Consider the following 16,668-nt stretch of genomic DNA (forward strand, 5'->3'; position numbering starts at 1 on the left):
TCGCAAATGGATCTTGACTCTCCCTTTCCATCTTTATTTAACATAAGAGTCACCTCTCTTCTCAATGATAGAGAGCAATTGGAGAGAGAATGGCTTGTAATGGTAAGAATTATCAGAGGGCATATCAGCTGTCCCAGATCACCTCTCTAACTCGGTTACTGTTGGAAAGGGTCTTGCATCGCTGGCCTGGCAGCTACTTAAGACGCCCTTCCAATTCCCCTCTCAGCTGCATCGGCTAAGAGCATATTTTCTACATTAGCACAGACGTGTGCCTCCACCACCAATCGAGATTCTCACGCTGCCTCGCTTTGTGCAAGTGTGTCACACCTAAAGGGGTCTGGGTTTAGCTACTTAGCATGGACCTGTTAGCCCCTGCTGGTAAATGCCATAACTACACCATCAAATATATTATTTTCCATGTACAGGCATTCAAAAGTAGTAAGCATGTACACCGATCAGGCATAACATCATGAGCACTGACAGGTGAAGTGAATAACACGGACTATCTCTTCATCACGGCACCTGTTAGTGGGTGGATATATTAGGCAGCAAGTCCTCAAAGTTGATGTGTTAGAAGCAGGAAAAATGGGCAAGCGTAAGGAATTGAGCAAGTTTGAATTGTGATGGCTTGACGATTGGGTCAGTGCATCTCCAAAACTGCAGCTCTTGTGGGGTGTTCCCGGTCTGCTGTGGTCAGGATCTATCAAAAGTGCTCCAAGGAAGGAACAGTGGTGAACCGGAGACAGGCGCAGTTTTATGAAATGCTCGGCATGAGTTACAACCCATGTAAACTTCTTTGTATTCTTTCATGCTTTCATTGTCTTTGCACAATCTGTCATCTATGTAGGCCTCCATTGTCATTGTAGCTTGCATGCGTTCCGGTCTGTTCTGTTTATGCAGGTTTTCTTCGACTACCTTGTGAATTGACACCCCCAGGGCACGGTTGCCACCTTGTGGCTAAACTAATTACTGCAAAAAATAAAATAAAATTAAATGCACATGTGTGAAAATCCGGTACAGTACACACATACTCTTCTAATGACTAAATTCACGTCATGCTGACCCTCGCGCACGTTATGTGTATCGGATTGTGACTCTTTCTGCAGGTTACACCAGTAGATGGCGACAAGTGGCTGTTTTTAATAAATTATTCACTGAGCCAACCAGTCAAACACCTCAGGGCTGCGTTTAAGTCCACTTTTGTTATGCCCTCACATTGCTAACTTCCCTCCGTACGTCATTGCTTATGTTGCACGAGCGCCCACTACTGGCGGAACCCTTGCGATGTGTTTAAATGGAACGCCCTTGATCACTTGTGGGTTGAGGGTCTGTTTAAATAAAATTCCCTCGTGCACTTGATGAAGTTGAACGCTCTTCAAAATGAATTCTCTCGAGGGGAAGTGCATAGGGAAGTTCACGAGTGTATGTCTAAAATTGGAGTTACTGTAAACGCAGCCCTATGTGTGTTTGCTTAGAGACTTAAAAGACTTGAGACTTTGTTTGGAACTAGGGTGAATTTGGGTTGATTGGGACACTGTTACTAATTCATCTCAATGGCAAAACCCTAAATTCATCATTGGTGTAACTGACAACATTGTGCATTAAATGTAGGTTACTCCATATTAGCTTCTTGTTTGTTGAGCTATTGTATAAAAGCTGCATCAATTGTGCAGATATTTTGCCAGTGAATGAACTGTTTTGGGATTGAATCATTTCTCAGACATGCTGTTTTCAGAAAATGGGAGTCATACATGTTTGGAACAAGTTAAGTTTCATTTTTGGGCTAAGTAACGTTTTAATATGTGACGACCACCACAATAACAGGAAGTATATATGACTCAGATTCTCAGTTGCATCGTCATCCTTCACTAGATTCAACACAGAGTCATTTCTGGTCTCTTGGTGTGGCGTAAAGGATGTAATCATAATGCATCTATTTGAAATGCCCTGACACGTGTTGTTATTGCAGACATGCACTAAATGCAGCAAATTGCTTCTTTATTGTTATTGGTTCTATGCCAGAAGTGAATTGACCAGTGCTGTCCTTGACTGAATCACTTGCTGTTTGTGACTCACCCTTTCATTGGTTTTAATTTTGCTCCATGCAGTGTTCTGTGGATCATGTACATAAATGAAAGCAAATCAGTGATAGTTAAAGAGAGAACACGATTAATTCACTTGAACAAATTCCTGGCTAATGTGCTTTATCTGATCTGTTGCCATTGCATGAACATGTAATTTATCGTTGCCTTTTTACATGCGAATGATTAAAGGGAAGGTGCGGCGTGGATGATAAATGTGTCTGGCTGGATGTTCATATCAGCAGTCCTGTATCATTAGCATGGTGGGAAATGATGAGTCACCTGCTGCTTAACCAGTTCCTGCTTTCCACTGGCATGCAGGAGAAAGAAACCGCTGCAAACGCGGACACATGCACACCTTTTCCTCTTGTTTTCCCTCTTTCTTTCTCCTACAAACAGATCTGCCACTAAAGCAGCAGGTTTACTTCCTACAGGCTACAAATGAGGAAGTTATTGCTGAACAGGGATGAAGGGGGTGTTTGGGAAGCTGACACGGTATAAAGCTGAGCAGGGCACAAAGAAATAATGACCTGTGATACTAAAAACAGAGAGGATTGTTTGAAAGAGTTGGAGACATTTTTTTCCCCGAACAGCCCAATTTAAACGTCTTAAACCAGTCTAAGCCAGTTTGAGCCTGGCTGCAATCTAGTTTGATGGTTTTAGAAAATGTGTGGCCTTAGAGACAAGCTCTCTGAGCAGTTAAAGGAACAATTCCCCCCAAAAATAAAAAATCTGTCATTAAAAGTAAAAATGAAATATTTAGAAGTAATTCAAGTGTAATCAACCAGTCTCTGTTATGCTGTGACTGACTCCATAACCTGTCCAAAAACAATCAGTGTACAATTCATATTTTAACATCGTAATTATTTATATTCTTTATCTTTTTGAATAAAATCATAACATTTTACGCAAGGCATCAGGCATTTCCATCATGCCGACGAGACGCACGTTTAGGTGACTCACATCAAGCCCCTATATGCTGCTTTGCATAAAATGAAATTATATACAGAACAATAACGAATTTTTCGATAAAATAAAATGTTCACAAACCTGTATTTTACCAAAGACATGCACCAATCTGACGGAACTGCACTGCTCTCTCCTGAAGAGGATGCAAAAAGCCCATGATAAATAACTCAACCCCTGGGTTGTTACGTCTGTCCCAGGATCTGTGTAATGCAAAACTACCCAAACACTGGGTTGTTACATGTGACCCAGGATCTGGGTAACACAAAGACTACCCAAACACTGGGTTGTTACGTCTGACCCAGGATCTGTGTAACACAAAAACTACCCAAACAATGGGTTGTTACGTCTGACCCAGGATCTGGGTAACACAAAAACTACCCAAACACTGGGTTGTTACGTCTGACCCAGGATCTGTGTAACACAAAAACTACCCAAACACTGGGTTGTTACGTCTGACCCAGGATCTGGGTAACACAAAAACTACCCAAACAATGGGTTGTTACGTCTGACCCAGGATCTGGGTAAAACAAAAACTACCCAAACAATGGGTTGTTAGGTCTGACCCAGGATCTGTGTAACACAAAAACTACCCAAACACTGGGTTGTTACGTCTGACCCAGGATCTGGGTAACACAAAAACTACCCAAACACTGGGTTGTTACGTCTGACCCAGGATCTGTGTAACACAAAAACTACCCAAACACTGGGTTGTTACGTCTGACCCAGGATCTGGGTAACACAAAAACTACCCAAACAATGGGTTGTTACGTCTGACCCAGGATCTGGGTAAAACAAAAACTACCCAAACACAGGGTTGTTACGTCTGACCCAGGATCTGTGTAAAACAAAAACTACCCAAACACTGGGTTGTTACGTCTGACCCAGGATCTGGGTAACACAAAAACTACCCAAACACTGGGTTGTTACGTCTGACCCAGGATCTGGGTAACACAAAAACTATCCAAACACTGAGTTGTTACGTCTGACCCAGGATTTGGGTAACACAAAAACTACCCAAACACTGGGTTGTTACGTCTGACCCAGGATCTGTGTAACACAAAAACTACCCAAACAATGGGTTGTTACGTCTGACCCAGGATCTGGGTAACACAAAAACTACCCAAACACTGGGTTGTTACGTCTGACCCAGGATCTGTGTAACACAAAAACTACCCAAACAATGGGTTGTTACGTCTGACCCAGGATCTGGGTAACACAAAAACTACCCAAACACTGGGTTGTTACGTCTGACCCAGGATCGGTGTAACACAAAAACCACCCAAACACTGGGTTGTTACGTCTGACCCAGGATCTGTGTAACACTAAAACCACCCAAACACTGGGTTTTTACGTCTGACCCAGGATCTGTGTAACACAAAAACTACCCAAACACTGGGTTGTTACGTCTGACCCAGGATCTGGGTAACACAAAAACTACCCAAACACTGGGTTGTTACGTCTGACCCAGAATCTGTGTAACACAAAAACTATCCAAACACTGAGTTGTTACGTCTGACCCAGGATTTGGGTAACACAAAAACTACCCAAACACTGGGTTGTTACGTCTGACCCAGGATCTGGGTAACACAAAAACTACCCAAACACTGGGTTTTTACGTCTGACCCAGGATCTGTGTAACACAAAAACTACCCAAACACTGGGTTGTTACGTCTGACCCAGGATCTGTGTAACACAAAAACTACCCAAACAATGGGTTGTTAGGTCTGACCCAGGATTTGGGTAACACAAAAACTACCCAAACACTGTGTTGTTACGTCTGACCCAGGATCTGTGTAAAACAAAAACTACCCAAACACTGGGTTGTTAGGTCTGACCCAGGATCTGTGTAACACAAAAACTACCCAAACAATGGGTTGTTACGTCTGACCCAGGATCTGGGTAACACAAAAACTACCCAAACACTGGGTTGTTACGTCTGACCCAGGATCTGTGTAACACAAAAACTTCCCAAACTCGGGAAAAATAACCCAGGCTCAACCCAGGACTTGGGTAGAAAAAATAACACTATATTTTTTTCACAGGGCTCTTTAAGACCATCAAAACTGATTAAGCTGGTTCAAGCTGTTTTCCTTGTGTAATTCCTGAAAAATGTGCTTTAGGAGTGAAATGTACATTTATGCACTTGACAGACACTTTTATCGAAAGCAACTTGCATTACATTCAAGATATGTTTAAGCTACAGGAAAAAAAAAATCTCCCAAAGCTTGATACATATATATATATATATATATATATATATATATATATATATATATATATATATATATATATATAATGTATTTGACAGCATTTTATGTTCAATATTTGAATATTAGTCTGACTCACTCTCTTGTTAGTTTCAATCTGCTCTTATGTTGTTATCTCCTGATCTATTTTCAAGATATATTCTACATATATATATGATTGAGTCACATTTAGAATAATTACGATAGCATGAAATTGTGTGAAAAGGTTTCTGCTTTCATGTGAGTGCACACAGACTGTGTTCCTGAGAAAAGAGTAGGAGATACAGACTGTCACAGATTCCAGTAGATAAGCAGCTCTGTCAGCATCTATCGCAGAGCAGCCGTATAGATTGCTCAATAACATTAGAGAAACCCTATACCTGCTAGCTAATCAAAGAGAAAATGCTGATTAAAACCTTCATGTGCACGGATTGGTGATAACCTTAGATGTATTCCATAGCACTCAATCAGTTACAGTACTAAACCTCTCGGAATATTTATTCTGCTACTTTCTTTTGAAGTCTTGCTCATCTTCTCCCAAGATGGAATGAATATTCGCTGGAAAGCCACTTTTCATCACTTAAAGTGCTGCAAAATCCATTAGTATCCACTGTTATTGCCTCTGTGTGTGTGTGTGTGTGTGTGTGTGTGTGTGTGTGTGTGTGTGTGTGTGTGTGTGTGTGTGTGTGTGTGTGTGTGTGTGTGTGTGTGTGTGTGTGTGTGTGTGTGTGTGTGTGTGTGTGTAATGAAGTAACATCTACTGGATGCATATGAGTGGGTGAGTAGAAGAGACAGAGAGAGAAAGAGAGGACAGAGATAGAGCATTTCAAGGTACAATAAGTTGTTTGGAGTCACCTAGGTTTACATTAAGATGTCATTGAGAGAGAAACTACTGGAGTGAAACCATATAGACCTCTTAGTAATATGGAAGGAACTTTATTGAAGACTGTAAACTGTGGAGAGAAAAGCCCCAAAAAGTAATAGTTCACAAAATAAATGACTTTCTTTCTTTCTTTCTTTCTTTCTTTCTTTCTTTCTTTCTTTCTTTCTTTCTTTCTTTCTTTCTTTCTTTCTTTCTTTCTTTCTTTCTTTCTTTCTTTCTTTCTTTCTTTCTTTCTTTCTTTCTTTCTTTCTTTCTTGAAACACAAAAGGAGAAACTTGATATTTTCCATGCAATATGACTTCAATAAGCCATAACTTTGTGTGAAAACAGAATCTTGACATCCGCTCTACTTGGTGATTCGTTCATGAATCAGACTGATTTGGTTTTAAAGTTCTACTTACTGACTCACTCATTCAGTACATACTTGAAATATGACGCATGAGTTGTATTGATCATCTTTTTTTGTTGCCCATTCACTGTAATTGCATGGAAAAGGGCAGAAATTCTCTTTTTGTGTTCTCTGGAAGAAAGTCATACAAGTTTGGAACAAAATGAAGTTGAGTAAGTGAGGACAGAATATTCATTTTTGGATGAAATGACAAAGCCAGTATGAAAATAATAATAATAATTTAACTGCAATAAGCAGAGGCTCTTCCCAGAAATATCTTGAATTAATTCATTACACAACCACCCTATAATAGTAAAAATCCACCCACTCTTTTTAAAAAAATCACCATAAGTAATAAGCAGTGTCTCAGAAAAATCTATGCAATATGACTCTATGCATTGCTGAGGCCCCACCCATGACTGCTGACAAACTCCGCCCAATTTGCTTAGCTCCTCCCCTGAGTGAGCTGTACACAGTCTGCCATTTTTATCTCTTTGCCAGAGCATTTAACAGCAGCATTCAAGCAAGAAATATTCTTATTAAAGCTACTCAAGTTAGTTATTTTCATTTTTTCTTTTGTTGTTTGATTCATATAATCAGCATATACAGCAGTAGGAACAGTATGTTACACTGCTGTACACAGACCTAATATACAAATGTGATTTATTTACATGCTGTTTACATTCATAGACATAACCGACTGTGTTTATGTGAACTTTGTGTGTGCTTTGACATATTCTTGTGTTTATTTGACAGTTTAAGTGCAATAAGATGTGAAAGAGATACACATGAGATGCGCCGTCTGACAGACAGCTTTCTGTGCGCTCAGAAAACCATAAATCAGAAGTTTAGACTGATATGACTTTAAAACGCATGCAGATAATAAACTTTCATGATGATGAAGAACTGCAATGTTACGTGACCACGCGAGAGATGATAATCAAAACCAAAGAGATGTTTTAGTTTTTGTCAGACTATCTGAGGCACGAGTTGTACAGGCTCCGCCCTCTTCTAGAAAGTGGGGTGGCCAGGAGCAGCTCATTTGCATTTAAAGAGACATGCACAAAAACAGCCTTCCACTCTAAAAAGGGGAATTACAACATGGTATAATAAATGATCTGTGGGGTATTTTGAGCTGAAGCTTCACAGACACATTCTGGGGACACCGGAGACTTACATTACATCTTGTAAAACGGGTCATTATAGGCCCTTTAACCAAAGTTTTGCATGGCAACTATTAGTCAAACAGACAAGCCATGCAAAAGGTCACTTGTTAAAGACACTCAATTAATCCAAATAGCAAGTAACCAAACAAAATTATATAAATAATTGATTTTAATAAATCTCTCTCTCTCTCTCTCTCTCTCTCTCTCACACACACACACACAAACAAACAAACATATATAGAAGTTACATTTAGTTGTTGTTTTGGTTTCATTTTCGTGGACTTTGTTTGTTTCTCATTATTTCCTGTGTTTCATTGATTATCATGCTTATTCATTGTTCTCTTTTGTTTAATAAAGTATAATATAGTTGTTATAGTGGTTAAGCTTAGGTATTGGGTAGGATTAAGGGATGTAGAATATGGTCATGCAGAATAAGGCATTAATATGTGCTTTATAAGTACTAATAAACAGCCAATATGCATGCTGAGAATTGTTCCCTATATACTGAAGTGTTACCGAAATTACATTCACATTTGACAGACTGCTCATAGTTATCCAACTTAAATTAATTAATGAGTTCTACATATGCAGAAATGTCCTTAATAATTTACAAAAATTACAATTTTACACATTGTTATTCCTATTAGAGCTTCTGTCTCAGGCTTCATTTTATTTATGGACATTTTCTCACCTCTGAACTATCTATATTTTTAGCTAATGGTCTAATTAGTGCTAACAGTGAATACTGATGAAACCTTGCTCAGTCTTTGGGGCTTTACAGATCTTCTTCTCTCCACATGGTTTTCTCTTCTCTACTAAAGGCTCATTTTAATCACTACAGCTTTCCAATATTTTAAGAACAAAAAATAAATTGTTCTAGAGACTCTGCTTTCAACGCAAATGCCAGCTCTTATTCACGTGATGCAGTTTTGCTCCCATCGTCTGTTTTTGTTTTTGGAGGACGGGGAAAAAATGATGTAATTATTCATGCAGAAATGTATCTGAAAAATGTTTTACTCAAGTATAAAATTGTTTTTATTCTGGCCCTCCATGTATCACTTATTTTGCTCCTTGGAGTGCAAAAGTAATGTAGAAGAATCACCTTGAGCCGTTCTTCCAGTTCAAATTTCCCTTTTATTCAGAAGTTACACTCTGCAAATTCCATTTACGCTGCATGGTTGAACTGAATGGTAAAATTGAAAACTGCCCGTTTATGAATCACATTTGTGCCACATGTGCAATTCTGTTGCCCACAGGAGATGTACTTTGGGATTGTGATAGTATAAGATAGTATAAATAATTTTTCTCATAATCAAAATTTTTGTTTTTGATGATAAACCATTAGTCTCTGTTCATTCTGCTGTGGTTACACTTGAGGAATCAATGTTTGTTTAATTAAAAATCAGTTTGACTTAATAAACAAACCCCCCAAAATGAAGCAGCACTAAAAATAAATATGCACTAATATGCCATATGTTTTATCTGGTTACATTTTTACTCACAATATGACAGCAAGAAGACTACTTTAACGTTATTTATAGTTAAACGAAACACATTATGAAAAGTAAAGAATGACTGCTTGAGTGAGCAACTTTTACTTTCTCTCTTTCTTTCTTTCTTTGCAAACACTACATTGTACTATAACATAATAAAACATTCAGGAACGACATAAAAACTAGTCAAAAGTGGATATGCAAGCCCTCTGTACATAAAATAAAGTGCTTTGGGAAAAAAACGTCAGACCACTAACCAAATCCAAGCACTAAAAATACGTTATTCCTTAACGTTTCTCAGATTAGTGATTTAAATGAAATATGCAATTGCCTACAGATGTTCCTACTGTAAAACACACACCGTCACTGTGAACATGGATGAATACAGTGAGTTTTATTGTAACGCTCTTACTGCAGGAGGCGTTCGGTGGCTCAATGAAGGGCACGAGGTGTTCTAAATATGACATATGATGAGTCCGGCTGTTAGCATGGACAGAGGAAAGGCTATCCTGAAACACTATCAAGCTCAGATAGGGGACAGCGTTGGCGCCAACTTCCGCAGTATGTAATATGTCTAGCAGAATGTAACCACCAGGACTAAAAATATTTCACTGACGTTTACCTCATGGCATGATATCTCTATGTGAAATAAACAACATTGACTTCACTTCTCAGGTTTCATCTCTGAGAAAGTTTCATCAGTTTCACCGGTGGTGGAAAGATGACAGAGAACGCATGTGAAGCCCCCGAAATGTGCTTTTTAACAGTCTGAAGAGGGTTTTGTGGTTTGCTGCTTTAATTAGTTCATGGAAACGTGCAATATCATTTATGATTGGTGTATATATATACCAATTTGTTGACTGATTATTTTATAAGAAAAATTCAGAAAAGGAAAAGAATAAACACATAAAAAAGAAAAAAAAAAAAACTTACATAATACATTAATTTCACCACATTTTCCATTCATTTGAACATTTTTGCAAAGAAAAGAAAGGAATATAAAACAAAAACTATTTATTTTTTATTATTATTTTTTAGTTTTTACATTGATCAATTTCCCCCTACTTTTTCAATACAAATAATCAATCGATAACTGAAAAAACCTCTACAGTATTATCAACACTGTCAGAAAAAAATGTATGGTGCTTATCACTGGGGTAGTACCCTAAGATACAAAAATAAAAATCTACATCTTTTTACTTTAATTACCCCTAAATGGTGCATATTAGTACCTTAAAGGTACAAATTAGTACTTTAAAAGTGCATATTACTACCTTTTTACTTTTGTACCTTGGGGAACAGCCCCAGTGACAAGCACCATACCTTTTTCTGACAGTGTATAAAAAAAGAGAAATAAATTAATTAATATCTCTGCAGTAGATTTCATATGCCTGATTTACATTTTAAACAGCTAGTGCAATATTAGTGATACACTGCTGCAACTGAAATTTGTTTGTATTTATTTTTATGGTAAATATTTTATTTATTTGAACTTGTAAAATAAAATTAAATAAAAATAGTAATGCTCTCATTTGGATACATGCACTACTGCCGTGTTTATTTTGTATTTTCTTTAGTGTGTGTGTTTGACAACAAGTAGTTGGTTCATCTTGAACTTGTTATTGTGGACAGAACTAGTAATTATGGATCTTTGGACTTATAGTTTATGGTTTGTTATGGATGAGAACAGAACCTTTAAAATTCAGGGTTTGATGCTGCCAGTACAAGTGAAGCACCTGAATGCCAAAGTCATGTCAACATTGTAAAATATGATGCACTCTGTATTATTATATGACTATACACACATTCACTACATGCATTCACTTGAAATTTAGTAATTATACAAGTTATGCTTACCTATTATTGTATATATACATTCTGCAGATTTATATGAATGTAATGAAAAGCTTACATTTTAGCTGCTGTGACTTTAACTTATTTTTTGGTCCGGTGGTATACAAATATTCAATGTAGTCTCTCGATGATCATAAAAACTGCATGCATAACAATTATACAAGAATGACCAAAATGCTGTTTACTAGTTTTAGATGTAGTATAGTGTGTCACACCGCAGGACATGTCAACTTCCCAAAAGTGTTTCATGTTCAGCTCCCCTCATAGTTGTCAAAAAAATTAGCTGCTGTGTTCTGCTAATTATTCCACACTGAAATTACCACCTGTCAGTAAATGTTCACAGAATGACAGAATGTTTCATTTCACTTATTTGGTTTCAGTTCTACATTACTGAGCACTGTGAAAGTTTTGAATAAACAAATATGTCCCTAAAACCAGACAATCAAATTTACTAATATATATATATATATATATATTAATATGCATTCATCCCACAAGATCCGTCAAAAACATTTTGGTTTGCAATTATTAAACGTAGGCTATATATATATATATATATATATATATATATATATATATATATATTATACTTTTTTTCCTCCGGCCAAATGTTTGTCAGGGGTTTTGCCCCTATTTTCTGACTTTTTGATAACCCAGGAGAGGCCAAAAAAAAAGAAAAAAAAGAAAATAATAACCCCTTTGTGAAAATTACAGTACGTCAACCCATTGCAATCTCAAAATTTGGTTGTGACTCCTTTGACTTTAAGCCAGTCAAAGAAAAAAAAAAAAAAAAAGGAAAAAAAGGAAAATTTATTTCACTATCATAACTTTGCATGATTAGGCCTATGATAGATGATAGATAGATAGATAGATAGATAGATAGATAGATAGATAGATAGATAGATAGATAGATAGATAGATAGATAGATAGATAGATAGATAGATAGATAGATAGATAGATAGATAGATAGATAGATAGATAGATAGATAGATAGATAGATAGATAGATAGATAAGTTGGTTTAACATAAAAAAGTAAGTTACCTGGTTGCCTTAAAATTTCGAGTTCATTGAAATAAAAAATCTGAGTTAATTCAATGAAGGTGACTGGTTTAATCAAAGTATGGCTGGCAACTTTTACTCTCTACTTGACTACATTTAGTATGTACTTTTTACTCCACTACATTTGTGATGAGTAATGCAATTACACATTACATATTTCATGACACCTAACGTTTTCTGCAGCAGTTTGTTTCTGATATAAAGAAGCAATATCGCCATCTAAGGTCATTGAAGGTACTATATCTTGAGCATTTTGCCCAAACTTGTCATCAAGGATACTTTACGTGAACGTGAGCGCATTCGCAGGTGTTTGATTTATTAGATGAGGAAATAAGGCTCAAACCAGCACATATACAGTAGACTTTGACTATTTAATTTTACTTAACATTGTTTTATTTATCCGCTATATTGACAAGACCTTTTTGAAGGATTTTGGTTTACTTATGGCCTTTTTGTGCACTTGAGCTCAACTGAGACTTGAGAGTTTGTAGACGTTTAAAAGGTTGTTATGTCGACCTTGATTTATTGCAATATTGAGGTGTTCAGTTTTATTTTGATTTTTGTTATTTTTTCTTATTTTCATGTCTCCGGTGTTGAGGACTAAATACTTAAGTACTGTTAAAATCAGATACTTTAAGACTTTTACTCAAGTCGAATTGGAACTGGTCATTTTGATGTAAGCTCTTTTGATGTGTACTTTTACTCAAGTATGGTTTTCTTTACACCTCTGTCTGAACCACATTAATTATTGAAGTTGATTCGACAAAAGAAAATATGTTGTGTTAACAAATCATAAATAGTGTGTGAACCAATAGAGTTAAAAAAGTAAACAACATTTGAGTTCATTGGAATTAAAAACGTTAAAAACTGATTTAATCAACAGAAACTCAAAATTTTATGTTATATTAAGTTGATTTGACAAAATAAAAAATAAAAAATTTGTCGTGATGACAAATCATGAAAATAAATATAAAGTGAAATAATATAAAGTGAAATCATTTTCTGCATTGTTTTTTCAACCTTTGCTGTCAGAATAGATGTGCAAACCAATTCTCCCAGTCTATGGCGAAGTTGCAGAGCTTTTTTAGCGGTCACTGCCCCTTTAAGAGAGCGCGCTCTAGGGTGGCGCTTTCCTCCGCAAGGGCTTCTTGATATTAATAGTGTTGGTGTCTTGAAACTGACGTAATGCTTGGAGTCTGAGGTCCTGACAAGCGATAACATTTCTGATAAAGAACTGAGATCACTGCAAAAACCAACCTCCTTTTTTCCACCCCAGACTCAGGCGTTTTTACTATTAAACACAGTCTCCCAAGATTTCACGTGTACAGGAGCAATTCGCAATCTTACATCCCCATAAAAAAGAAATCATTCCCCGAGATCAACAAACAAACAACACAAAGACGCTTCATGGCTCACGCCAAAGCTCCACCATCTTTCAGACTGCAAAGACTATTGCAATTTAATCAACAGGTAAGGAGAAAGCGAATCAATGAGCATTGCGATCACGGTGATTTTAGCTGTAGTTCCTGATGTCTTTTAGGGGGTGAATGTTATGTAATGTTGAGAAGGGCGAAGGGATTTGGTGATGAATCAGTTGAGTGCTACTTTGCAATGAAAATAAGAGCACGGCTCTTCGGATTTCGGCGTGTGCCATTTGCGTTTTCAGGCTACATTGTTGCACATTGAAATTGACGACTTGCTACATCCCAGTAGTTGAGAGAGAGAAAACACAAGAAGAGGTTTTTGGATTACTTTTTCCTTCCCATTTCTTTTCAGCCATTTAATTCTGTTGCAACGCGTTTTGCGCAAGATACGTTAATATCCACAATGTAGCAATATCGTGTGTTCTTTTTCCTCTTGTCGCTAGGCGCCTTTTATTTGCATTGTTTACGTGTTACAAAAGTAGCAAACGGAGCACAGCTAAAGTTACAGAAAGTTTCATTAGTGTGTAGGCTACTGTTTTTGCGTAAATGATGCTTCGAGCTGAATGGCGCTTTCCACACAAACTTCGAAAACTTTCCGTAACTGATGTACGATAAGAAAACGCGTAGGCATGGCAACGCACTGAACGTTACACTTCATTTTCCACATACAAAGAGGCGCAGGTTGTTTACATGAGAGTCTTCGGATCTTAACAGGGTTTTTTATCGCTATTTTGCGGTTTTATTCGAAGGCAGGTAGCGAAAAGATGTATTTCTGTTTCGATGGAGCGATGGAGACGTGCGGCAAGTTTCTGAGGAAAAGTTTATGAATAGCGGTAACGAGTATTTCTCATTTGGATGTGTGTTTTTGTGAATTAATAACTAATGGAACGACTTTGTATTTGTTTTAGCAACTGTGTGGATAACTTTCACACTTAGGTGTGAGGCTTGTAGTTCACAAAGTTTCTTGTGGCGTCACCATTATCAGTTTCCAAAAACTTTTCGACAGAAGTGTTTCAATCCTCTAAAATGAAGGCATGCATATAGAAATTGCATTTTTTTTTGTTTTGGCATGTACAGTAGTCTTCCCCCCCCCTATCTTTACTTGTTGATGTTATCCATCAATAGAAACTTTTCTTTATGTATGTATGAGATATGTGTGTGTGTGTGTGTGTGTGTGTGTGTGTGTGTGTGTTCATATCCTATACCTTTTGTGTGATATGAGTAACACTATTTGAACCTTCCTCAGTTCTGCAACTGTGGTAATGTTTCCAGTTAATATGGTTTTACAATCACTTTCACATTAGAATGCCATTATTAGCAAGTTTAAAAGTGTGTAGGAACAAGTATTTATCTTAAAACTGATCAAATCACCCACACTTCACTAAAAAAATGTCCTGCAATGAAGCATAACCTGTATATCTGATTGTTGTGATACAAAATCCCATGCTGGTTCCAGTAGATGAGTTGCGCTGTTTCCTGTAAACTGTGAAAGTTGCCACACTCGGGCAGTCTGGAAATGATATGCTCTCTTTTTCTGTCTTGAAATGGTTTGTCGGTAAAAGTTTCTTAATGACAAAGCCCGTGCAGGCAAATGCGGCTCATCATTTAGAGAAATGTAGAGAAACTCACAACTGTACACATAGTTTCAGATACAGTCAACAGGGAACCATCATCAGTCACAATCACTTTATCATAACTCTTTTTTTTTTAGCAGTTGCATGACTATTTTTATTCTTTAAGTAGTTTAAAAATAAAAATAAAAATCTCCATATGCTTGGAATATTATTTAATTCCACTCAGATATGTTCAACGGTTTACTAGATTCAGTTCTCAGTCCATACAGAAGAATAAGATCCACATGAGTTGTCTGATAAGGCGCGTTTGAAGTGATTGAAAAGCTTGAGGTGTATTTGAAATGTAAATGACTCCACATCTGTGAGCTCTTTGGAGAGAGGCAATAGATCAGCGCTGTATAGTCAGGAACTTTACGGCTGACAAATGAATTTGGGCCTTGGTGGACGGAGAAAGCAGCAGTGGGGGTCATTCATTTGTTCTTCGTGGCTTCTGAGTTTGCACAACTTCTTTTTGGGTTAACTTCTTGCCGCACCGAGATCTGTCCCTTCGGCAGATTCATGTGGCGTTGGTACCGTTGAATAGAGAAAATAAATGGTAGGGGACTTTTTTTTAAATGACAGAGCTAGAGAATGGATCAGGCTAACATATTAAATCCAGGTGTTTTCTTGCAAAGAACATATTTTAAGTAGTTTTTGACTTAAAAAAATAGTCATTTTTTACCGTTTCTTGGTTGCTTGAAAATATACTTGGACCGGATTATTATTTTTGCATATCATTTGCTGCTTCAAAGTGAACACAAACAAATTTATAAAATCTTGTAGAAAAGAACATAGCACTTAAAATGCAAGTTTTTTTGATAACACTTTATTTTAACTAGCATGCATATTACAAGATTATTGGCTGTTTATTAGCACATATTAATGTCATATTAATCCTACCCAATACCTAACTAACTTACTAACTATTAATGAGCAGTAAATTAGGAGTTCATTGAGGGAAAAGTCGTAGTTAATAGTGAATATGTGTTACCGTTTTTTATTTTATTTTATTTTTTTTATAGACTGAATACGTTTTAATTGTGATAATTATTTTTTAAACTTAGCATTGCCGTGAACGGCATATTATTTTTTTCCCCCCAGCCAAGTGTTTTGAAATAATGCATCAATGACTTTATAGAAATTCTTTTTGTTTTGTTTCTCGTGGTTAGAAATCTCCAAACACTGGAAACATGAAACTTTATAATATTTTTTATTTTATTTTTTTGTACTCGCCTGATGAAATGCCAAGGTTTACAAAGAGACAGCTCCTGATAATTGGTACCCTTAAAAGCTTTTATAACATATATTTGATGTAGCCTGCATATGAATAGCTTGTCTTTTTTTTTTTTTTTTTTCCTCCGGATTTTCAAGAATAAAAGAGCCGCAGTTCACAGAGGTCGTCCCTTGTCTCGTCGTATGCTTTTCATCCTGTTTTTAACAGTGTTTTGAAGTCACTAAATGGCTCTGGATGTGTGTTATGGTGAGTTATA

The 16,668-nt window shown here is 36.8% G+C and overlaps 1 protein-coding gene across 4 annotated transcripts in view; it reads left to right on the plus strand.

The window, feature by feature from the left end:
- The first annotated feature begins 13,341 nt into the window (after window positions 1-13,341).
- trps1 (trichorhinophalangeal syndrome I) overlaps window positions 13,342-16,668 on the plus strand; it is a 134,068-nt gene continuing 130,741 nt past the window's right edge. Inside the window, exon 1 of one of the 4 annotated variants that reach the window (XM_067411871.1) lies at window positions 13,342-13,611. The gene's annotated coding sequence lies outside the window, so the exon portion shown is untranslated. Of the gene's footprint in view, window positions 13,612-13,994; window positions 14,399-16,542; window positions 16,659-16,668 lie in introns of those variants that run through there. The other 3 variants (XM_067411872.1, XM_067411874.1, XM_067411876.1) reach the window with 3 other exon arrangements.

This window comes from Chanodichthys erythropterus, chromosome 15 (genome assembly GCF_024489055.1).
Source record: "Chanodichthys erythropterus isolate Z2021 chromosome 15, ASM2448905v1, whole genome shotgun sequence".
NCBI classification, from domain to species: Eukaryota; Metazoa; Chordata; class Actinopteri; order Cypriniformes; family Xenocyprididae; genus Chanodichthys; species Chanodichthys erythropterus.